This window comes from Anas acuta, chromosome W (assembly GCF_963932015.1).
Source record: "Anas acuta chromosome W, bAnaAcu1.1, whole genome shotgun sequence".
Taxonomy (NCBI): domain Eukaryota; kingdom Metazoa; phylum Chordata; class Aves; order Anseriformes; family Anatidae; genus Anas; species Anas acuta.
Genome location: NC_089016.1, coordinates 29,055,414 through 29,079,107, shown reverse-complemented (window position 1 = coordinate 29,079,107; position 23,694 = coordinate 29,055,414). Strand labels below are relative to the sequence as shown.

The following is a 23,694-nucleotide window of genomic DNA, read 5'->3' as shown; positions in this document are numbered from 1 at the left end:
GGTTTGTCAAATGCCACAATATATAAATTAATTCCTAGTTTAAGCTTCCATCGAGCATCGGAACCCCTGTTTTCCCTGGTTACTGAAAGGTTATTTGACCTTGTAAAGGTGTCACACACGGAGAAAACTGAGCCTGAGAAATCTATACTTGTATGATTAAAATTATATATAATGCAATGATTTATTAATGGCGAGTAAGTAGTTTGGAGCCGGAGCTATACACCTGATAATGGTCTGGTGTCCCCCAACACTGGGCTTTTTTCCATTTCCTTCAATTCTCATCACTTTTGAAACCCAGATAGCCTGAATGCCAACGCAGGAGCTCTGAAAGCTGCTTTGAGGCAAGCATTTTAAAACCTGCAGCCTCAGTTCCTCCCTAGCATTCCTCCACCTTTTCTTTAGGGCTAATCCATTTAGCACAAACGTGTCTAACAGCCACCCCAGAATCAATTTAGGATAATGTTGATCCTTGAATAACTGATAAGCTGTGTATATTTTATCTGCGAAAACTCCCGAAATTAGAATTTCCAATGATATTCTGTTTGCTGTAAACAACTTATATTTACTGATTTGGAGAGGAGTTTTGCTTTGTTTAATGGGCTTTAAGCCAGGCAATTTTAAAAGCTTGATTGCTTGTAAGCCCTAATACTGTTTGTTTTTAAATTTCTGATATTATTATTATTCTCATGCTTTGCATGCTTTTCACCCGTTCTGCTTCTCCGATGATTTGAGCGTCTGCAGCGTACCAGGGGCTTCGCACAGGAGAGGGTGGCCGTGATGCTTTGCTCTTTTTCACTTCTGGTGGTGCCCCAGTCCCATGCAACCCACCCTGACCACAACCTGTGAATAAAGAAGTCATTTCACAGGTCACTGGGCATCCCGACTCCGCAGGACGTACCAACACTGCATACCCCGAGATCATAGGATCACGTACATTGCTTGGATTTTCACCAAATATCTTCAGGTATAGCAGCTTCCAAATGTCACTGCATTGAGACAGAACATTTCTCTGGAAAATTAGGTCCCAAAGCAAATAAGGTGTGAAAGATTGCAAGCAACACCCTGAATTAGGCAGTACAGTCACTGGTATCGTCGCTGTGACAGCCTCCCCAGAGCGCAACGCCAATATGCTGGCAATTTCCTCAAGTCTGCTTCAGCTCTGGAACTTCAGAGCATGAGATATTAATAGAAGAAATGAAGAATATGCTCTAAATAAAAGTATGAAATGACCAGCAGCTCGGGAGATCTAAGCACAGCCTTTGTACCCGCCTTCGTGACAGATGCACCAAGTTACTTTATTTTAATTTTGCAATTCCTATTAATGAGTTAAGGCTATTAGGCTTCTTTACGTTCAGATAAACCACTTAAACAATTCGTCCATTGCTTCAGCAGCATCTCCAGGTTTTACTGTAACACCGGCAATAATAAAGAATAAATAAGACATAATGGGGTCTTGCCTCATGACTATGATTCTTAGGTGCTGCAGCAACACAAAGGCATGCATAAATGAATGAATAATAACCACAGGGGTGATGGTATGTAAATATCAGGATGGGAAGGAAAGGGAGGATGAAACAAAAGTCACGGTGTCATAAAAATTCGAAAATAAAATTATTTGGGAAGTATTGATTTGATAAGTGAAAACTTAAATAAGACTTCGGAAGAGAGATTCTCCAAAAGACGCAACTCCACCGAGATCCCTGCTGTCAGATGCAGACAAGGTGCAACAAGGACGAATTCTCCATCTGAGAAGTCTTGGATATTTATGTAGATTCTTGAAAAGGTACATTATACTTACTTTTATTTGATGTTTCATTACGGAGTCCCAGAGACTCCGCTGGCATAACTCCTCATTGTTACCGTTTTTATACCCCGATATCGCTCTATCTCAGATTCTCTTTTCAAACTCGGAATGCCGTTCATTAAATTCTTTCTTCTATGGAGCCATAAATGCAGTAATCTAGATCCTGATAAAGGCTTTAAAGCTATCCCATAGGATACTTGCGGTTGGAACTGATGGAACATTAGTGTCAAGGAAGCATATTATTTGAGTCTCAATATAATTAATAAACCCTTTCTCTCCCCCACAGGAATGTGCTAAATCTCCGAGTCTTGTTTGTGTTAGGCAAAAGATTTAGTTACCTCTAACAGAAAAGAGAAAGGAAAAAAAAAAAAAAGATGAAAAAGGCTTTAAATATTTAACAGTTTAAACCCTACATAAATTGGAGATTTGAATAAAAAATCAGCCCAAGTATATTTGTATGAAACTGGTGAACAGAAGGAATATACATGCTCAGAGGAATAGATTTTATGCCAAACATCAATCAATCCCAGCTTCGAAGCCTATTTATAATACTGTGGGGGTTCTGGACGGTTGCACTTCACACTGTGAGGACCAATCCATGACATTATCTGTTGAACAATTGAAGTCTTTACAAATAATTAAAACTCTGTTTGAAAATGGAGATATTTTCCACAGCTTTTGTGGCCATGCACCGGATCATAGATATTTGAGTGTGTAAATAATGACTAGTTAATGTCGAGAGCCTGTAGCGTATTTGCCTTGCAATTGGGCTCTGTGCTGTGTCTCTCTGCCTATCGATGCCCCCCTTGGCACAGACACAGACTGATTTCCACCTTACGCTTCCCTCTCCCCTCGCCTCCATCCCGGGTAACTGAGCGCCGTTCCAGACCCTGGAGCAAAAGGCAAAAAAAAAAAAGATTTTTGCCTGCCGTTGCAACCCCCTCCCAGACTCCTCTCTGTCTCCTTGAGGTAGCGCAACGTTTCCAATCATTTCCATGTCCTCTGGGCCTGTCAGCAGTGCCAGGCCAGGCCCTGTTGCCTGCCCTACTTACACCTCCGAAAACTAGGGCTAGTGCTCCGCAGGCCCAAGCACCTCGCTGCCAGAGGTGCAGAACTCACCAGGCTATCTACAGCGAGGAAACGAGGTTGAGGATTGCACAGACCGAGTAACTCCTCCGTGGTGATTTCAGAATGATGCAGGAGTTCGCTGGTCGTCCTCTCATGGACGCGGCTCCTCACGGTGCTTCGTGCCCTAAGGAACTGCCCCAGTTTGATGAATCTCATCAGGGATACCTGGTCCAGGTCCTGACGAAGGGAAATAATGGAGGTGGGTTTTCTTTCTTAAGGAATTGTTGTCACAGAAACAGTCTTCAGTCCCACTCCCGTGGTGCCGTGCTGGTCCCTGTGGTGAGGGACCTGCCGATGGGACATGGAGTCACGGCTGAATAGCAGTGCCACGGCTCGGCCCTTGCATTTAGAGACTACAGCTAAGCAGTGTGTGATAACAGGAACGTAATGCAGTGTAAGACCCATAGATCAAAGCAAATGGTGCCAAGGATCCAACATCTATACATCACAAATGTATATAGACACACATATATACGTCTATACTATCCTTATCCCTATGACCTCTAGCGTAGGGCTAGGTGCCCAGCACCCCACTTGCTGTGCAATGGTGAACGTGCGGGTGTTTGCTCATTGGCACAATGTTCACAGCTTCTAAGTATGGGGGAATCTCCAAACGGCCTCAAACAGAGGTGAATTCAGATGTGGGAGCATGGGTGGAGCTCACCCCGGCATGCTCCAGAGCCAGGATTTGTATTTCTGCGCAGAATTGGGTGTGGGTACTTTGGGTATGAAAAGCACGGAGCAGAGGACCTCCAACTGTGCAGGCTGTGCCGAGACTGCTCAGCACGAAGAGCTCTCATTTCCCCAGACTCCTCAAGGATGTGCGTATTCCAAACATCAGGCTTATTCCCTAAAAATTAATGAAACCTTTCAGCGCTTGAGGTAAGTCAAGTGCTCATATACCTTTTCCTGGACCAGGGCCTGAGTAAACAATAAAAAGAAAAATAAACTACCTGTCAAATCGAACACGTGTGAATTTCTCGAGGCCACATCCAGTATTAGGTTAATGGAACTCGCGTTTCAAAAGAGACCTTGTAGAACTTATTTAAATTTTAAAAATAGTTTAAATGATTTTAATATTTTTCTTGCTAGTATTTCATGCTTTATAAGCAGCGCCCATCCACAGTTAAAACATCCAGATGTTTTAACTAAAGTTAAACTCTGAAACAGAACAAAAATAAAACCCATGGAACACTTGCCAGATAGCTCAACCACATCTGTTCAGAAAACCATAACACTAGTTCAAAATAATAACAGCAACTATCATTTTCGAGCATGCACAGGATTAAAATAAAAACAAACATGCTTTTGTGCGGAGGATGAAGAGCTGGAAAGCTGAGGTTCTGCTCTGGGAATATCACTCGCTCCCCCTTTGAACTGGGACATACGTGCTCGAGCGAGGCCCAACGAGGGCCGAGGCCCACCTCCGCAGCACGAAGGAGTGTTCGTTCCTCTGCTGCCCACGGCACGGCTGCTGTGCTCAGGAAAAAGGAGCTTTTTTAGGGGTTTGGTTCCTAAAAGAACAAAGCGAGGGGCTCGACGCCTCCCTGGGGCCTCAGCAGGAACAATAGCATCATTTAGGCTGCTGTCATGCCTTCAGCACCTGGAGGCAGCACCTCGGTGAGCGTTGTGCTGCTGCCAGCACGCACCATGAGGAACGTGGCTGAAGGCCGATGGATGCATCACCCCAAATACCCGCAGGTTTACTGCTCTGGCACCCCAAATGCGCCGGAGGGAGAAGCACAGGCAGTGCTGCCATGGGAGCTCTCGGTGGGGAGTACCAAGGGACCCCTCCACATGGCATTATTTGGGCTCTGGGAGCAGAGAGGCCTTCCCCTGCTCCAGCTGCACCCCAGGAGCTCAGCACCGAGGGACGTGCCCGCTGCAGGACTCAGCCCTTCCCCGCCACGCTTGGATGGAGAGATTGCGCCAAAACCTTGGCGCTTCGGCACTTCTCCCCTACCAAGACGCAGCTCTCCGGCTTTGTGCCACCCCATTAGACAGCACTTGCTAAACCCACCCTGGCTCTTCTCCTTGCGAATAGCCCCTCATTTTTCTCCCTGGGCTTTCAGGGAGCTGTGGCCGGGCTGCGGTGCCCGGCGGCACGGCGAGGCCACCGGCGGAGCGGGCTGCGTGCGGCAGAGCAGCAGGGGGAGCTCAGACATCCCATTTGGCTCTCTCAAAATGTCAGTCCTTGAGACCTTCTGAGCAATTAAACAAAATTTAGTGTGAATCAATCATACAGACATGAGGGTGTAAAATAATGAAGATAGATGTTGTTTAAACCCTTCGAAGAGTTCCTGCCTGCGCCAGATATCATCCTGAGCAGTATTAGATTATCCAAGTGACCTTAGAAGCGTTCAAGTGTCCACATCAGCACGTCGAGATAGGAGGAAGCGGGTGGCGATGTGCAGCTCCACCAGCTCATTTGCCTCCTGGTTTTGGTCCCTTCTTTTTCAAAGCACCTCCTTCCCCCAGCACCCTGGGCACGATTCGGGTCCGCACAGAGGCTGAGCACCGCAGCGAGCGGTGCCCGCAGCAGGGTGGCAGCAACTGCTGGAGCGAGAGGAGCTCTCCTCCCCTGCGTTCCTTCTGTCCTGCTACAGGGAAATAAATCTTTTGCTTTGAGAGTGAAAATCCGCCTTAAAAACTTCCCAGATGTGGGACCAATATATTCAGTTTCACTCAAGGTTCCTGAATCTGAGGTCTGTGCCGGGCTGGCCGCTCGCTCCTGTTTCCTCATCTGTGCTTTACAGAGGAAGCAGGTGGGTTTAAAGCTCTCTAAAGACACCAAAGCAGTTCTTTACAAAGTGACTTGCAAAGCAAAAATGAAAAAAAAAAAAAAAAAAAAAAAAAAAAAAAAAAAAAAAAAAGATTATTTTTTCCCAGGGATTTTTGAGCATATGAAGCACAAAAATAATCACATAAATGGCACAAAGGAAAAAAAAAAAAAAAAAAAAAAAAAAAAGCAAGCATTAGTCTAAGTCAGCAATCCAAATGCAGCCTCCCTGCTGCTTCGCCTCCATGCCACCGTGACACGACACGTATGTCTAGATTGCAATGAGCTCTTCTGCTTAGTGCAGACCCCTGTTCTGGAGCAGCCCCCATCTCCCTGCCCCTGGCCACGCACGCACAGGCACGAAGTGCTCTGTGCATCCTCCAGACGCCTCTCCCAAGCAGGGAGGTTTCCATCCTTGTTTACAGCTCTTTCCTCCTTCTGCCATTTCTTAAATAAAATAAAGAAATAATGTGGTGAAAGCGTTGTTTCTCCTGCAAAAATCCAGATCTGTATCTTCCACCACTAGGAAAACATGTACAGCATCAAGAACCTGTGCTGGCGTCTCCTTTCGTCCTGAGCTGTGCCAAATATGCAGGTGGCTTTGGAGCAGCCAGCGATGAGCACACGCAACCCCATCTTGAGCGGTTACCGCCCTTGGTCTAGACAGTTGTTTTTTTGCTCCAGAAATTCGTGATACTTTTCATTGAGAAATCTCTTCGAAAAAGAAATGCCTGGGGAGCAGCAGCCGGGGTGTGGTGAGGCCGGCAGGCTCACAGCCGAGCGCAGGGCTTCCTTTTCCTTGTGCCTTCCCGTGGGGATCCTGCAGCCCCCCCGTGCCCCAGAGCCTCATTGGGGTCTGTGCAGAGCCTCAGCCTCGGAGCTCACCCCCCTGCAGGGCCGCGGGCCTTCTCACCGAGCTGTGCTTGGCTTCAGGTGCACATTGCACATTGCACTGGGGAGTCGGTTGTTTTGTCTTGGGCTGAAACAAAAGTGGCATAAAGTCAGCTTCATTTCTGTGATTTCACTAATGCGGTGGGAAAAGAGGAAACTGGCTTCTTCCAAGGAAGAAATGCTGATGCTCTTTCATAATTTCTATAATGACATTTGATATTATGGTGATGAGTGCCTTAGAAATACATATGATAATCATTATAATCAAGCACATGTGTCTGGAGAGTGTAATAGGTACATTCGATAAATTGGAAAATAAACATGTGTTAAGGAACGACTTCTAATATTAATTTCCATTTTTAGAAAGCAAGGTCCCAGATCCAAAGGGGGATTAAAGAGCCAAAACGGGACTTTAAATGGGACAGATGCCTAAATCCAGAATCATAATCCCCAGCCCTCCCACTCGGCCGCTGCTCACGGTGGAAGCAACTGCTCTCGCGTGGTGACTCAGTGTGGGAGCGCGCACGTGGCCCCGCCACCCAAATTCTCCAGCAGTGAGGTGTTCCCCACGCCTGCCTCCCTCGGCGGCTGGGCGCTGGTGGGAGCACCCTTGGGTGGGTGGGTGGGTGGGTGGGTGGATGGATGGATGGATGGATGGATGGATGGATGGATGGATGGATGGATGGATGGATGGATGGATGGATGGATGGATGGATGGAAGTACACCAGGACTGGCTGCTGCTTCTCGTGCCATGGCTCTCCCATATTGCCGGGATGCCTGTGGGCAGAACCTGAGTTTATCTCGCCGTGCTGAAACACCGCTCTGCTCCTGCAATTAAACACAAACATCCAAATGTGCCACTGCATCTCCAATTTAGCAGTAAGTAATGGCAGGCCTCTTACAAGAGGCAGTAAATAACGATAAGCAACAGCCCCAACTCACCTCCACGCCGCTGGAGCTTTGCAGCGATGTAATGCGGCGGCACGCAGCAGAATTACTCCGGGACAAAAGTAGGGCAATGCTCTGCTGAATGAGGCACATCGCATTCTTTTTGAATGGAATAAAAACAAAATCTCACTTCATGGACTTCTCAGGCAAGTCCAACAGCTGTTGTAAATCAGAGTAACCCCACTGGCTTCAGTGGATCTACTGCAATTTATAGCAGCTGGGAATCTGGCCTCGCGTTCCCCAGATAGGTACTGGATTTTACCATTAGCAGTTTAATCCTGTAAGTAGGGATTTATTACAGAAAGGAAAACATGAATAACTGTGAACACAATGAGCAGTGCTATATTTTGAAAAGAGTCAAAGAGTATTATTAGAAGGCGCATAATAACTCTTAAGAAACAAAATTAATATAACAAAGCCAGGCGCTGCAGTTATTTGGCCTCCTGAGCTGAGGAATTTAACTTTTCCAGAAAACCTTGGCCCTTGACTGAAGTGCTGGTAAGATGGAAGACACTGTCTCCATCCCACTACACAGCCTATTGATTTTATAAGTCATCAATGTATATTGTCTGTCTATACTATTAACAGGACAAGCAGGAGGTGCACACAGTCATTTGACTGCATAAGCCAGTTGTCCCATGCTGTGCCCTATGGGAAGCCACTGATTCTTACACTTGGAGCAGGGACAATGCAACTTAATCAGACTGACAGGAAACAGGCAGCAATTACAGTGTGCAGCTACATCTGCTGGGTTCCACTTCACTGAAGGAAGAGTTATCTCAATTTTAATGTACATCCCTTTTTCATGTTTCATTTAACCTCTGCTGTATTATTAAACACATCAAAATATAATGACAGTCGTTAAAAAAGAAAAAGAGAACATTTTGGAAATTTTGGACTCTCCCCCTTTATCTGTAATTTAACAGTACCGGTTTTACTCTCCTGTAACATTCTGCAGCAGTGGAAGTCTAATTTAATATATAGTCGTGTTTATTTTAAATAGCGAGCACAGACCCAATCCCTCTTCTCGCAAAGTCAATGGCAAAATAACTACTGATTCGCTGAGAGCAAGATGTGACCTGCTGATACCACGTCTTATTAATTTAGACAGCGGAGTGAAGCCTTCCCAATACTTTGCTCATTTTCACAAATTGTGGTGCTAACCTTGAAAGGTTCTTATTGTTAGTGTTTCACTGGCAAAGGAACAACTCGGGATTCTTGAAAATGTCGGTGTGAAAACTGGGGTCAGGGGAGGGAAACCGGCCCCTTGAAAACCAAGAGGAGCTGCCCCACAGGCTGTGAGGGATGGAGCCTTGTCCATCCTGACTCAAGCAGGCAGTCACGATGCCACATGCCTGGAGCCAGGACTAGGGATCCTGTAGATCCCGGGGAGGAGGGCGATGCTCTACCACTGAGCATCCCACCAGGAGTGTTTGTGAGATCAGGGACAGCTTCATGCTCACGTGGTCAATAGTCAGACACCTCCACGTATATGAAGAACAAGCCAGCATTGAGCTTCATTTAGCAACAGATACAAATTGAGATGCAGGAATCACTGGGCTGGAAATGGGACCAAAGGTTTAGTGTTTGAGGTCCATGTGAAATACCAAAACTCTTGGTTGTGAAGCCTGATGCAGACGTAGTTGGGTCTATCACCAGCCATAGAGCATTGTGCTAATGCTGCAGGGTGGTTTATTAAATATCTTTAATAAACTGCCTAAATGTGTTCAGGTATCCACTAAGAACATTCTTAACATTTACTTTTTTTTATTGCCACTGAAAACAGGACTGAGGGCTTACCATACCCAACCTGCCTCAAACTTTCAGAAATATCCTTTCTGGTCAGATGTTAATTTCTTTATTTCTTCTTTTTATTTTACACAATATTTCCAGTACATATGAATTTCTCAATATTGCTGTAAAACCTATCTGCATGGTATCTCCAGAGGTTTACAACCTGGCAGCAGCTGTCAAGACTTGGTGCTCTTTCCTCTCCAGCTGACCACTGGCTACCTTTCAGTTTTATCTGGGACTTTTACAGTCAAAACCACCCCAGGTGCCCCCAGGGATTCAGCTGGGTCACGTTTAACCTGCCGAGTGCTCCAGCTGGGGACCAGCACGGGGCAGTGGCCAGGCCCGGCCGGGTGCTGAGGCCTGCAGCGGCCTCAGGGCACAGAGCTGCCATGGCCAACTTGGGCCTTAGCCACATCTCTGCCTTGATTCTTCCTGTTTGCTCCCTTCTCCTCTGCTGGTGTTACCAGCCCGCTGCAGTTTAGAGTTTCCTTCTGCTCCTGTGTTCGCACTAAGGCCTGGTTTGGTCCCTCATTCGGCGGCCTACCAAGCATCGCTGTCTTCTATCTGCCCCATCAGGCTGTAATTTGTAAAGCCACCAAAAGAGCGAGTCAGCACTATCTCTCGAGTTTCCAGTGTCATCTTTTATCAGTGTGCATCTTCCAGATCCAGCCAACGCTGCCTGTAATCGCTCTTGAGCTTGTGAAGTCTTACTGAATCACCTTCCCGGGTCAGCAGGGCCATTTACATGCTCCCAGCCCGGCGGCGTGCGCTGCTGCTTGCAGAAGCAAAGCCGCCTGTGGCGAGGTCTCTAGAACCAAGGCTGAGTTTATTTGTGTAAAAAAAGTAAGAACAAAACAAATGAGTATGACGGTACCATTGCACTAATTATTACTACTTGGTAATAATCCTAGAATTGGATGCAGAATAATCCCGCGGGAATATATTGCTATAATTTATTTACGTAATATTTTGTTCACTGAGGGAGGCATATGAGTTGTGCATCTCAAGTCAGATTCTCAATCGATTAAATCTAGACTGAATTCAGAAGAAATAAAGTGATTTGCACCACTGAAGGATCTCTGTTCTGCAGAAGCTTCCAGCGAAGTCTTTCCACTGCAGAGACCACACAGTTCTCCGGGGTGACCACATCGCACCCAAATGTCTGAATCGTTATGCAGGTAGTTCTGAGCAGCAACGCCAGCTCATTTCGTACCGATGAGCTTTCTTGCCATAAAGGAGGGAAGCATTCGGACAGATACCAGTGTGAGAAGTCAGCGTGGTGAAGCTCTACCAAAAGCTGCAGCCAGGAGTGCAGTGGAGTAAATAACTCCATGGCTACAGCCCTCAGTAGTAGGGACACGGCAGTGACAGAACACTTCGGGTTTCATTTCTGGGTGGCAGAAATGCATCTAAACCACAAAATCCATAGGTTTGAGATGTTTCATAATCATAGTGCTTCACAGTGGTGCCTTCATAGCATCTGGGATACCTTTGGTATAATTCAGGTGCCTTGTAAACATCGGGCTCAAATTTTGACGAGCAATATGACTGTACAGATAGATTAGAGGCAAATTTGGACACAGAAAACAATTAGAGCTCCAATATCAAGAAACTTTTACTTCATAGCAAGAGGGTTATTTCTCTGCCAGGGTGCCGCTGGGACCTGCTCCCATGACAACCCCAGAGGCTGGAACACCTTACCGCGATGTCAAATTGCAGCCCCTCATCCTCTGAAAATAACTCTCAAGTACAGGCCAGGTGCATCCATGCTGCATGCCAGATGAAACATCTTAGCTGAAGCCAACCGGCACATCTGGAAAGGCCCTGCTGGCTTCTGCACGAGGCACGGCCTTTTTGCACCGTGCAGCTTCCACGATGCTGAGTGCCCTCCTGTGCCACATCTAGAGAGATGCTGCTGGGTATTACAATAACCTGTTCTATAACCAGATTATTCAGACAGCACACCCACAACATGGGGCAGTGCTCCCATAACATCTTCCATGCAACAGAGGCGACCCTACCCCAACTGTACCAAAGCACAGACTGTTTGACAGGCGCTAACGAGGAGCCCCAGAAACCCACCAGCAGCAGAACCAACCCATAGGCCCAGAGAAGCTGCTAGAAAGTTGTCTGTGTCAAAAAGTTCAAATTCGTCCAGTAAGTGCAGGGCCACAGCCCTCTTCCCATCACACGGCCCAGGCAGACAGCTTACTCATGCCTCCGTAATGCTCAACAACTGCTCACACAACCCACAGCCCACTTGTGTTACTGACATCTCCCTGCATGAAGAGCACTGGCCGTGCTTTGGGGGTTTCTGCACAGCTAAATTCAGGAAGATGCTGCTTGGCCAGCTCATCTGCTCAGGGAGAAGATACTTTTAACCGGGCACTTTGAGAAAGGCCTAATACATGTTCAGAGCTAAGCAGGGATCAGGTCTGCAAGACCTTGTGCTGGAAAGTCTCTTCGTTTTGGAAAACCAGCACAGTGCTGTAATAGCGGGGCAACTTCCCTGAGAAGCTGTCACCCAGCTGGCCTGCAGCTTACATGATCCAGCAGCTGAATTCGCACTGTTTGGGCACCCTCGGGGTCAGGCAGTGTGGCCAACAGGCTGATTTGGTGCTAAGGATGTGACTGCAGGGCAGAACACAAACAAACAAACACTGTGGGTAATTTGCGCAGGGAATTACTGCAAAATAAGCACGTATTTACATGGTATATAATGTTCTGAAATTGTGTTACCTGTCCGGGGCAAAGGCACAAGCATTTTAGAGTATATTCAAGACCTCCTGGCTTTCCCAAGCTGTGCAGGGCACTGGTACTACCCCAGCCCTGCTGCAGTGCCGACTCTCCTCCATTTACTGCTCCAGCTATCAGGCACGGCTTGCTGAAGGGCACGCAGAAAGCAGCTCAGCAGCAGGTGAAACGCTGCAGCTGCACTGATGTAAATGTTCTCCTTTGTGTAACCAAAACGTGCCAGGACCCATCGCCGAGGATGACAGGTTTTTTTTTTTTTTTTTTTTTTTTTTTTTCTAGCTGGAAACCAGCTTTTCTAACGCTTTTTTTTTTTTATGTGTGTGCTTCCTGTCTATTTACCCCAGCTACCTTGCACTGTCACACTTAGTGCAGGGCTTGGATGTGGCCATTTAAAGAAGGGAGGGAATCTCTAAAGTTTTCTCAAAGATAATTTTAGTTTTGGAGCAGGTTTGTTCCCCCCTGTTGGAAGATGAGACTCCTGGCATGCATTGTGAGGCCCAGGTGAGAGGCACCCCACACCTCCGGGTTTATTACAGCTCATTCAGAGATGATTGCAGCTCCCACCAGTCCTACCTGGGTTGCTAATAAAGTCTGACCATTAAAAATTGGATCCGTTCTACCACTTCAGACGAAGGGCATGGCATTTAAGAGGAAGAAATAATTATCTGTTCTGCTTTGCTGTCTGTGCAAGCACAGTGCCCAGTCTGTTGCCCAGTTCTCCTTCCCCGAGAGGCCCAGGACAGCCTCCACCATGCCACGATTGTCACCTGCTGGATGCCTACCCACAGTTCTTGCCTCCAGCCTCATTATGCACTTAATTAAGAATCAATGGTTTACATGTGCCAGTCTAAAACCGGCTTGTCTAACATAAATTGAAAGCGTTAAACCAAGATGATACTTTCAAGCTGTAACCTAAAGAAAATATATGAAAGCAAGTACTCCGCCTGGAAGACAATGAAGAAACCAACCGGAGGGGGTAATCAGCATTTGAGGAGTCTTTAATCTAACAAGGACATCTTAAGTGAAGTTGCCTGAAAAAAAAAAAAAAAAAAAAAAAAAAAAAAAAGGTTATGTGCAATTGCCAAACACCTACCCATATTCAGAGGATTCCTCTGAAGCACCACATGTTAATTGGAAGGAAGTTGGAAAGCTTTCTATCAGGATCTGATAATAAGCTTCATTAATATGGGGTACAGTGGTGCATTGCATATTAATAAAAAGGCAGCCTCAGATAATTAAAGGGTGAGTTGGTTGAGAAGTAGATGTCTATATGATGTGGGAAAAAGGTCTAACCCAGCACTATCTGACATCCACACGCTTATCAAAATAAACACTTATATATACAGATAAGAGAACATGCACCAGTAAGGGATGCAAGGTGGTGTGGGTAGCTGAGGAAAGCGTGGCTCAGCTGGAGGTGGTAAACAGAAGCAAACACCCTGCAGAAATGGGGGTGAGTACTTCCATTTCCTGAAGACTTTGCAAGCACAGGGCCTGAAGAGGTTGTCTGCTTGGGACAAATGACCCTAACATGTAAAAAATATTGCTGCTCAACTCTAAGAACACAACTAAAAGAATCGTTCTGTTGAGCAAGACCTTAGATTAGATATGAATTATTCCATTTTCATTTCATTTAGTTTGATTTTCTCTCTATTTCCTATTTTCTAAATTAAATAAACCTTGCTTGATTTAAGATAATTTTCCTTTACTGACTATTACTTAGGGATAAGCGTTGCAAAGCCGTTCCATGAGAGGAGGAAGACAAAACTGGAGGTTTAGAGGAACAGAAGTAAAGCAGATATCCAAGTGAGATATATGGCAAAGGGTGAGCTGTCTACACCTCAGCCCAAGAACTGCTGCAAATCCAGGGAGATTCTGGATAGAAAGGAAACAGGGGAAAGTCTTAAAGCAAAGGTGTTAGATAAAAAGAGACATGGTCTAAAAAAGACCATGTACAACCTGTATATGATAGGTTTTGTTCAAATACTTCATCTCTTTCTCCACATCTAACATCACTGCCACATTGTACCACTCCACATACATACCCACAACTCATATTACTGCCATCAATTAAATTAAATAATCATTTAGATAACAGAATTGTTTCGTATTCCCATCTTTTTCTGGTTGCCACATCATCTGTGAATTAAAGTTTTATTAAAATGTACAGCTTTAAGAAATAAGCTGGCTTTGATCGATACCACACTCTTTTCCAGTGCTTCTAGAGACACTGCCGAGCTTCCTTTGCTTCTCCTATCCTTAAAATTTTCATAAGTTGAGCTACTCTTGTATTTACAGATAGTACAGCAAGAGGGACCCATAACTGGTAAATAGAGTTGGATGCTGTACCTTTTTTCTGGGGAGTTATGTGAAGAGATTATGGGCTTCAACAATTTAACTGCCTTGTTTTATTTCTGCTTTATATTGCAGTTGCATCTGGAAATCAGAAAATTCAGTTCTGAAAAGAAGAGAGGGAGAGAGAGGGGAACAGGGGAGAGGAGGAAAGCAAGAAAAAAAAAAGAGAGAAATTGGAGCGGGTTAGGCTGGACATGTCCAGTCGCTCATTTGGCTTGATTCAGTGACAGAGTTTTTTCCCAAACTATTAATATCTGCAAGCTGAATGGCATTTTTTCTCCTTTTATTTATTTATTTTTTGTTTGTTTCATTTTTCTGCTTCCAGAGAGATGGGCAGCAAAGCATCTCTCTAACACTGCACCCCCAACCCCATGAGCATCTTTACCAGATTAATGCCTCCAGTCTCGTAGCTCTTCAGCAGCCACTCATGTATGCAAAGCAAATTGGTTTGGGTTTACCTAGAACATTGCTGCCCACCCTGTAATTTGTAACTGCTGTTCGCAGTGACAGAACCTCTTAATCACGCGACAGGCCAGAAGCATGCCTTAAACTCGTGAAAAGCAGCAAACTTTTTAAGGACGAAACACCAGAAGCGGCTAAGCACCACCTGGACAATCAGACCAGAGCCACATTTTCCCAGGGGACCAGTATCCATCCCATGGACCGTGCTTGTGGGGTGGGCACCCAGAGGCTTCTGTCCCCCTGCTGCTCCCATCCCACAGCCCCTCTGCACCCACCTGCACCCAGAGGTCCGGGTCCATGCTTGATGCTGCTGCTGCGCCTGCCCGAGGACAGCCCCGATGTTCCCCCTACACGGAGATTTTCCCTTTGCATCGGTTTGGATCCGAGAGCTGGCTTTGCATGGAGAGGTGCCTTCGTTCCCAGCTGTGCACAGCACGGTTCTGACACCGCTTGCACTCTCCAAACTCTTGCTTCACCGGAAACAGCGACCAAAGCAAACTACAGGGGAAAAAAAAAAAAAAAGAGACAAAAATGAGCAACAAATAGAAAAAAAAAAAAAAAAAAAAAGAAGGAAATGCTGAAGCAATCACTCCTCTTTATACATTTGTTTTGCTGTTTGACACACGCAATAAATTGTCAGAGTTACCAAATAACCATTGAAGTTGAAATGATGTACACAAATCTATAATCTCGGTTAGCTGCTGGCTGGCATACTTCAGGAATGCCACTGTGTCCTCCAGTGTAATTCTGTATCAATGACTTTTCCAAATAAATCTCGTTGCTGGTTTATATTAATGAACTGTCACAGTTCCCATTGTTTTCCCATGGTCTTGCAGCTGCATTCTTTCACAGGTGCTTGGCAAATTAAAATGATGCTGGTTTGGGGTTTCAGCCTGATACAAAATCACTCCTTCAGCAGATTGTTAGGGAGTTATTCAAGCAAGAAACACATCTTTCCTTCAGCCGTTCTGCTTTTCTCCTTAGCCTTCCCTTCCTTCACTGACCCTTCGCATTTCTGGTGCTTCCCGGTGAGGAAATAAAAAGCAAGATTGCTTCTTGTTCCTACTTAGAACCCATCTGACAATAATAAGCTGGGAGAGAAAAGCGTGGCTCGAGCCTGCTCGGCTGTCCTGCTGTAAATCAAAAGTGCTGGACCTGGTGGTGGTGGGAAGTGCCATCGCCCTGCTGCTTCGCGGAGCTGAGCTCACTCACCAACGGGCCTGGCACAGCTCGGACGGGTAGAGCTGGTGGGATAATTGGGTTGGAGAATTTGTTAATCCCCAAAAAATAAATAAATAAGCTGTGCTCTCACCCCTCGGGCAAGGCCGATCTCAAGGGCGTGTGGAAAGGGCCACGGAGGGGTCTGCAGAGCCCGCTGGCCACCGGGCTCGGAGGATGGGGGGCAATGTGTGCAGCAGCTGTGCTCCGCGATTCCCCGCCGAACCCAAAGGCTCGCTGTTAAAGTCACGGGCGAGGATGAGCTATTAAATATTTGCCACGAGGTTCAACGGTTCTTGAAACAATCCAGGAGGGCATCGTTGCTTTTATTTAAAATCTTTCACTTGTGACTCGACGCTAACAATAACAAAGAGAACATTTAATATGCAAGAGCATATTCATTTACACTAGCCAGGCGCAGTTTTGCTTTGAGTTTCCTCCCTCTAGTGCTTTTTCTTTTTTTAACCTAATCCCCTATTTCTTTTCAACTTTTTAAGCTCTCTCTCATTTTACAGACAACACAATCAATGTATCTGAAAAAGGCTCTAGAGTTCCTGCTGGGGAACAGGAGATTATTATATTTTAGGGATAACTTCATGCGTTTCCATTACTCCTTCTAAACCAATTTGAAGATATTTAATTATATTGAATGCGTATTAAGCAGCAAAAGAAGGTTGTGCTGGAGATGAGACGCTGCAGCAGCTAAGTTCTGAGTTCTCTTTTTCCAGCTTTGCTGCTCGGACCTTGTGGCAGTGCCCTGACAGACCCCACAGAGCTATCACCCAGCAAGCTTCCTCCAGTTCCCCAGTCCCAGTGGGATTAATGGGGCAGGTTCCTAACAAAGATGACAACTTAGGGTAAATTATATGGATTCATATGCTTTTGAACTCATAATAGGTTTATGCTGCAGGCCCCGGTGTCCAACACAACACACCCTATCTATAACATGTTTTGCCCCCAGACTCCAGCTCCTGGGTTGGGTCCCAAAAGATTGGGATGTGTGGGGAAACTGGCCAAGCCACGTTGTTCTGAATGGGATGGGGGGAGAAAAGTGAAGGACGTTTTATTTTTCAGGAAGGACAGCTTACACCAAAAATAACCCCACATCTTGATCCCATTGGTTCTCATGCCAACCACAAGCTTTCAATGCAACTTCTTGTGTTTTTAGTCTTCCTCCCAAATTTACTAGTTCTGAGCACGAGAAAATTCAGCCCATTGTGTGATGCTCATTGTTTCAGTAAAAACAGCATATCACAATCCCATTTTTTGCAGAAATTGTGGGTAGGTTTCTGTAAAAAAGAAGATTCCAGAAATGTAAGATTCCAGAGTTCCTATTATTAATATCACATCAGTTATCAATGCAGGACTCTTACCATGGATACACAAATCTGTCTAGTTTATTTTTAAAAAAGAATGGGAGAATCTTTGACAAAAATCCTAAAACTGCAATGATTTAGCAATCAACATGATAAAGGGATGATTTCAAGTATTTGAGGATTAAAATTTAGCTTTTTATTGCATTGAAAACATTCTGCAAAAGCCAAGCCCTGCTTCACTCTCTCTTTTGAGTCTTCTTCCGGCTAAACCTTGACTCATTAGAAAATCTGCCCAGTTAAAGATGGAAAAAAGCTTTGGAATTTGATCTCATTTTTACTAAAAATGTCCTCTTGCCTTTTAGGAACCACTGCTTAAAATAATATTTACGTTGGATTTAACCACTGCCCTACGATGCTATTTTAGCCCACGGAGGGCTTGCTACTGGTTCGTGCAGAAATGACAAGACATGGGGTGCTTCATCTCTTTCTCACCAGCTGCTAATTGCATTACAAGATGTGAACTTTAAGCGTATGAAAGTGTTATTTCCAGCCTCCAAGCTGAGAGTCTGCTCAAGACAGGTGGGAGCCTAGACATTGTCCATCCTTTTTCCCTTCTCTTTGAGCCAGTGAGATCCCGTTGGTGCCCGAATTACAGAATTGTTACCAAAGCACAGGAAACAACCCTTAGACTTATTCCAGATAAGCAAATTCAGCAAACACAGCACTAAGACACTTGGGCTTGATTTTGTGCCATTTGTCAGGAATATTTCTTCCTGATCTGCTGGCTTATCGCTATATCGTGCTATCCCATCTTTTCCCTTTGCCACGGGGTGAGGCATTGTGTCTCCTTGGTGCTTTTTGCCGGGATGTCTTTGATGTATTTTATGGCTTCTCGTAGCCGGAGGAAGTTTCTCCTTGCACTTCCTCACATTGGACACTGGGTTGAAAGGCACGGCACAGGATTTGGTCACGAGTGAAGTGCAAAAAGTAAACAGATGTTAAAAAAAAAAAAAAAAAAGGAAAAAAATCACACTAAATTAGATCGTGGAATTTCAGAATTGTTTCATTTCCCAGACACAGCTGGGAAGTTATTAGGAACATATAGAAATAAGGATTTGTATTCTCTTTTGCTAGCTTATTTTCAACCGGAGACAACTTGCTTGAGCTCATCTCAGCACTGTGGCACTACAAAGCCACCTCACAGCCACTTTCACGTTCACCTGTTCTGAGGGTGTCAAACCCATCAAAGGCTGTGGGGTGGAAATTTAAGATCCCCCCGTGGCCAGTGGAGATATGTGGGTGCAAGGTGGCCAAACATAGGTGTCTGCTGTAGGGTGAGCAGACACAAACCTCCCATGTAAACATCCAAAGTGCAGACAGCCTAAATTTAGATATCTGAGTCAAGAGTAAATCTTCCCTGCAGCGATAAGAAGCACTTCATCGGGATCCAAGACCAACAGAGGTTTGATGCTCGAAAACTCATGCCGCTATGGGTTTTCTGCTCTTTGTATTACTGTTTCCTTTCCAAAATCGTGAAGATGAAAGTTAAGCTGTTCCTAGGTCTGTGCAGTAATTGCACAGTGGAATATAAACCAGCTGCCCTTATAACTTGTGAATAAAAATAACAACAGAGCTGGGGAATTCAGATCTCACAGTTCAGCAGGAGCCTTCCCACTAATCCTGTTATGACTCCACTCTCTCAACAGAAATGTAACGCTTTATGAATCGACTTGCATAAAGATTGTCTTCTTATTCATTGTTCCCCATCACTTGTTGAATGATACCGGCTAAATACGCCGCTTTTAAAATGCCATCTCTAATTGGGCTGCTCTCCTTGAGCAGGGCACGTCTTCAGATAAGGCACGCCACTGGTTTGCATTGTTAGATGCGGCGCCTCAGAAGTTCAGAAGTAGGTTGAAGAGTGGACCAAAAAAAAATAATTTCTGCAAATATAAAGCAGAAGGTACTAGACTGACTGTTTCTTGGCAGAGGACACGCAGACTGACTGCCTGTGCCCACACAAGAGGCTGGAAACCAGTGACAGATCTGGCTTCGAATGAGAGCAATTCATGTTCTCAGTTGGTTAAAGGAGCTTACGTTTTCACTGCTTGGGGACCTCTAAATCAGCCCAGCGATCTGGACTGAGATTAGAGCAGGTTATTTTAGATAAAATAAACAATAATTTCTGGGGTGATATCGATCAAAAAGATTATTCCAGCTTCTTTGCCAGAAGCATAACAGAATTCGGAGATCAGCCGTGCTCCTCTCGACAGTTGCCGTGCCCATTGCGTTAAGGGTTCGTGCGTCCATCATTCCCCTACTGCCCCGTCCCCTCTGCCAGAGGCAGCCTTCACTCCTCTCTATCTCCACCGATTACAGAAAACCTATAGGGAGAAAAGGCTGCCATTCCCTTCTCAAATCTTTCTACGCTGGCACTATTAAAAATCCAGAAATCTCCATGGGAACACGACCTTATTTTGGATGTTGCATTCCCTTTCTTTGGGAGTGACATAGCTACTAAATGTGGGCGCACCACATTTGGCCCCCAAATCCCAACCTCACACACCTGAAAAGCTCCTCACCCAAGTGCAGAATAATTCAGGGCCAGGCTCCTGGCAGAGCAAAGCCCCCACGTACAAAGACCCACGGCTCACGAGATGAAACCAAGACCCTCAGCATGGATAGCCTGGGCTGTTGGGACATCAGACAAATGCAACCTGTTTTAATTAGTAAGAATTTCAGTCAATATTCATCATCTGTGAACGTACACACAGGAAGAAGCCAGCAGAAGAAGACAATGTACCAGCCCTTCCTTTCCGTTGTTAATACTCTTGGAATTCAATAACAGTAAAAGAAACAATTACGCGGACAATTATTTCAGTGTTTCCTTTTAAAACAATATAAAAGGTACAAAATGAACATTTTTATATGAGATACTATATTCGCTCCGATAGTGTTCTGATGTTTTCAATTACTCTTGTTTCCAAGATTACTTTGCACAGATAAAATAGTCATCTTGGAACATTAAAAAACAAAAAGAAACAACAAAAAAAAAAGGAAAAAAAAATCACTCTCCATTTATGTAAATTTTATTCTTGACTTTTATAATAAAGGCCACATAGAGAAGTTAGTGCATTTGCAATATTCTTCTATTCATGCCTTCATTTTTTTTTTTTTTGGCGTGATTGTTCAAAATTCCACTGAATAATTGAATGAATAGAAGATAGCTCAGAAGAAATATATTCTTTTAAAGAAGACATTTAATTATTACGTTTTACATACTGTGGAACATTAAACTCACTTGGAAACAGCTTCAAAAAAGCAGGTTATTATTTATTTATTTATTTATTTATTTATTCATTTATTTATTTATTTTTAAGTGGGGTTTGTTCAGGATTATTTGTTTTGGGTAAACGAGTGTTTTAAAAGTCCACAGGTGACTTAGGAGCCTAAATCCAGGAAAAAGGCAATGAAAGCAGAGCTGCTGAGATTCCCCAGTATCTTTGTACAAGGTATCATAAATAATTTTGAACAAGGAAAGATTGAGATGAAGACAAGTTTGTCTAGAATGTAAATAATTTGTCCATGAACTGGGGATGTCTTATGTGAAATGTCTTATGTGACAAGTGAATGTGCATATAGATGTCAGCCTTAGGTACACCTGAATGTGTTTTGTAATGTCATGTATATTACATTTTTATTATGCCTAACTTCATGTCCATGATTCAAAGGGGATCTAAGGAAAGGATTCTTTCGTGTGAAGCAAAACAAGGTATAGCAGGAGCAAAACGAAGGCTCGCTAAGCAAACAGAAAATAAAATATTAACTGCAGGAAGAATTTGTGGCCCCCATGTATACTTCCAAGGTCTAAATCAGGGGTAAAGGGAGTACCACAGGCTTTGTGTTACCGAGTGCCACGGACAGGCAGAGGAGCCCCCTACGGAGGAGTATTTCCCATCCCTGCGCACACCGAAGATATTTGGGCTGAATGGAACTCAGCACAATTTGCCACAAAGTGCTAAGCCTACTCACCTGAGCTTTCTTACCCTTTTTCTGTGGAATTAGGTCAACAAGGGCTGTTTTGGCTCTGAAGAAGCTGCTTTACGTTCATTTTATCGACTCGCCGAGGCAGAGGCCCCACGTGGGTAGGCACTTTGCTGGTGCCAGATACAGCTGGGTTGGATTTGCGAGGTGCTTGGGAAGCAGAGAGCTGGTGCAAAACCCGAAATTATGCCCGGGACACCCCACCCTGGGCCACCAACCCGTCCCCCTGCCCCTCAGGTGCTCGCAGGGGCAAGCTTGCAGGAACCAAGGGGGATCAGGCAGCCAAACGCACGCCCAGCCTACCTCTTCACATCGCTGGCGCTACAATGGAGATTAACTGAACTCAGTAATTTGGTTCATTCTTTCAGTAATTGTTAGGCTTTACCCAGCGATCTGGCACTCAGATTTGCTTGGAGTGTATTATCCGCTGCTCATACAGCTCCTGCTCGGCAATAGCGAGACTCAGAGCTCTGCCCGTGTCCTATCTCTTTTTTTCAGAAGAGCTACTTTTAAAACCTGGTGCAGACTGAATTTCTAATCCTTCAAACATTTGCAGAAATAGAGATTTCATCCCACACAATGGATTATCCAAAAGAGAAAGAAATATTGGCACAAATATCACCCTGGCTGGGGTTTATTCTACAGCAAAGCAAATAATCTGAAAGAGCAGAAGAAGCCTGGTGGCCTGACTCCCATGTGTAGGTAGCATTGATGAGTAACGTCAAATTTCAATCTGCAATGCTTAACTATAACTTCAGCTAGTCATCTCGTGCCTTAAATAGACCAGAAAGCTCTTCATTACAACAAAAAGATATGTCAGCCTTTGAAAGCCGAGTCTCCTTTCAGGAAACAAGTAAATTTTACAGCCTTGTGCTTCGCCGTGTTCTGACAAAATCTGACCATTTTCCTGCATGTCTCTTGTGTGCTAGCGTTTCTGCTTTGGGAAGCACCCAGCCCAGCCAGGCTGAGGTTTTCCCGTGCAGTGTGTGTGTGGATGCTCAGGTTTTTCCATGCCTGGGTTCACAGTGTGCTCGGGAGCCTTCAGGATGTGGACATTTGGGAAAGCACGATGGGCTGCCACCACCACGGGTGTGACAGAGCACAAACAGAGTCCTCAGAATCTATATTCATGCCAAAACTTCTTCGGGCTCCATGGAAAAAGTCATCACCCCCTGGTCTGACTGCCCAAAGGATGGACAGACAAACAGACAAAATCCTTATGTTCATTAAAGGAGGGCACTTCTGACCTCAGCCCTATACCAGCGTTTGATATAGCTGCCCCTTGGGGCACAAAGCACTCATCCCGTTTCGAAACGAGCAGGAAATTTCCAGAGAAGCATGGGTAGAGAGCAGTGTGTGGAGTTTAACTTCATGTGTTGATTGGTTAGGCAGCTTGAGAGAAAAAGGTGATGAGCATCTGCTGAGCAAAAGCAAAGAAAAAAAAAAAAAAAAAAAAAGAAAAAAAAGAGGTGGTAAGCTTGCTAACCCCTATAGCATATGATACAGTCATATATTGTCAGGATGGAAATCTGGTTTATCGAAAAGTAGGTGTGCTCGGATGAGTAATATAAATGATGCCTAATTTTATAACGCGTATATAACATGGGGACAAAGTGGCATTGCTTGTACCATTCATTGCCACACTTCGAGAAGAAGCTCAGACTGAAATTCTAAAGGTAGAGCTTACGTTTTAAAATCAATTGCATTTTAGAAATAGAAAATTTGAAATTTAATTTTTAAGAATAATTTCCTCAGCTGGCAACACCAGGACTAGAGGATGACAAGTGTAATGCAGATTTCAAAGGAAGATCTCCTACCTGAAGTATTGTGCTCTAAACTTTTTATTTAATCTTTGCAGGCATCCTGGTCTTAGCCATCATCTCAGATTTTACCAGCACGTTAAAAGCGAGGGGCAGATTTTCTGTGGCACCCAGATATAAGGTAAAACTGGGAAACTAACTGACATTTAAGGGGCAGATAACTTGATTTTCACGTATTACAGCATTCAGTAGAAAGCTACTGTCTTATTACATTAGCAAAATCAAACTGTTATCAATTTTAAAGCACATGAAAAAAAAAACCTTCTTAAGGAAATCACTAAATAGAGGACAGAGTCTTCCTTTCTGTTACATCGGTTTTCATAGCTACTAATTAATGTGAGTTTTCAAAAGCTTCAAACAACAGCAAGTCTCTGAACTCG

At 44.7% G+C, this 23,694-nt stretch overlaps 1 long non-coding RNA gene across 4 annotated transcripts; it reads right to left on the bottom strand.

Annotated features, from left to right (window-relative positions):
• Positions 1-202: 202 nt before the first annotated feature.
• Positions 203-15,408, bottom strand: LOC137847235 (uncharacterized). Of its 4 annotated transcripts, XR_011090887.1 has the most exons (5): positions 15,192-15,408; positions 14,449-14,557; positions 13,068-13,130; positions 7,546-7,650; positions 203-7,431 (listed from the first exon to the last, which is right to left on the bottom strand). It is a non-coding gene; the product is annotated as an uncharacterized lncRNA (long non-coding RNA). The 4 variants fall into 4 exon arrangements; XR_011090885.1 differs by having other exon boundaries at positions 203-7,650; XR_011090886.1 differs by lacking the exon at positions 14,449-14,557 and having other exon boundaries at positions 204-7,650.
• Positions 15,409-23,694: the final 8,286 nt, after the last annotated feature.